The sequence below is a fragment of the Penaeus monodon genome, chromosome 27 (genome assembly GCF_015228065.2).
Source record: "Penaeus monodon isolate SGIC_2016 chromosome 27, NSTDA_Pmon_1, whole genome shotgun sequence".
Taxonomy (NCBI): Eukaryota; Metazoa; Arthropoda; class Malacostraca; order Decapoda; family Penaeidae; genus Penaeus; species Penaeus monodon.
Window position 1 is genome coordinate 40,807,980 of NC_051412.1, and position 630 is coordinate 40,808,609.

The following is a 630-nucleotide window of genomic DNA, read 5'->3' on the forward strand; positions in this document are numbered from 1 at the left end:
AGGGGAAGACCGGGTCGGTTCCCCGGCGCCTTCTCCGTGGGCGGCCGACGCTCCTGTTCGACGCCCGCGCTGCCCCTGTGATCCTGATAATGAACCGTGAAAGAAAGGAACCCCTCGTGGAACCCCGGCGAACCCCCGTGTGTTAAGGACCGGGAATTCCTCTCCTCCGCTGAACCCCTTTACACCGAACACACAGATAACGGGCTTCCGAAGAGATAATAGGTTATTCGGATTTTCTTTTTTTTTTCGAAAGAATGGATCTTGTCTTTAAGAAAAGAAAATGGAAGCGTTGGGGGATTTTTTTTTTTTTTTGGGGGGGGGAGGTTAGGATGTAACTTCCGGATTAATGAGGGATTTGCTGAGTAGGATTAAGGTGAAGGAAAAGACGTAACGGACTCGACCAGAACAGCTGTCCGAGAAGATACAACGGGGGAGGGGGAGAGGAGGGGGGGAGGTTAATGGAGGTAATGGAGGGAGGGGGTGACAAGCAGGGGGAGGGGGAGGGGTCGACGGGGAGAAGGGGGTGTTGGAGGGAGGGGGGAGGGGAAGGCTCGACGGGGAGAAGGAGGTGTGGAGGGAGGGGGAGGGGTCGACGAGGATGAGGGGGACGGCTGTTGTGGGGGGGGGCAG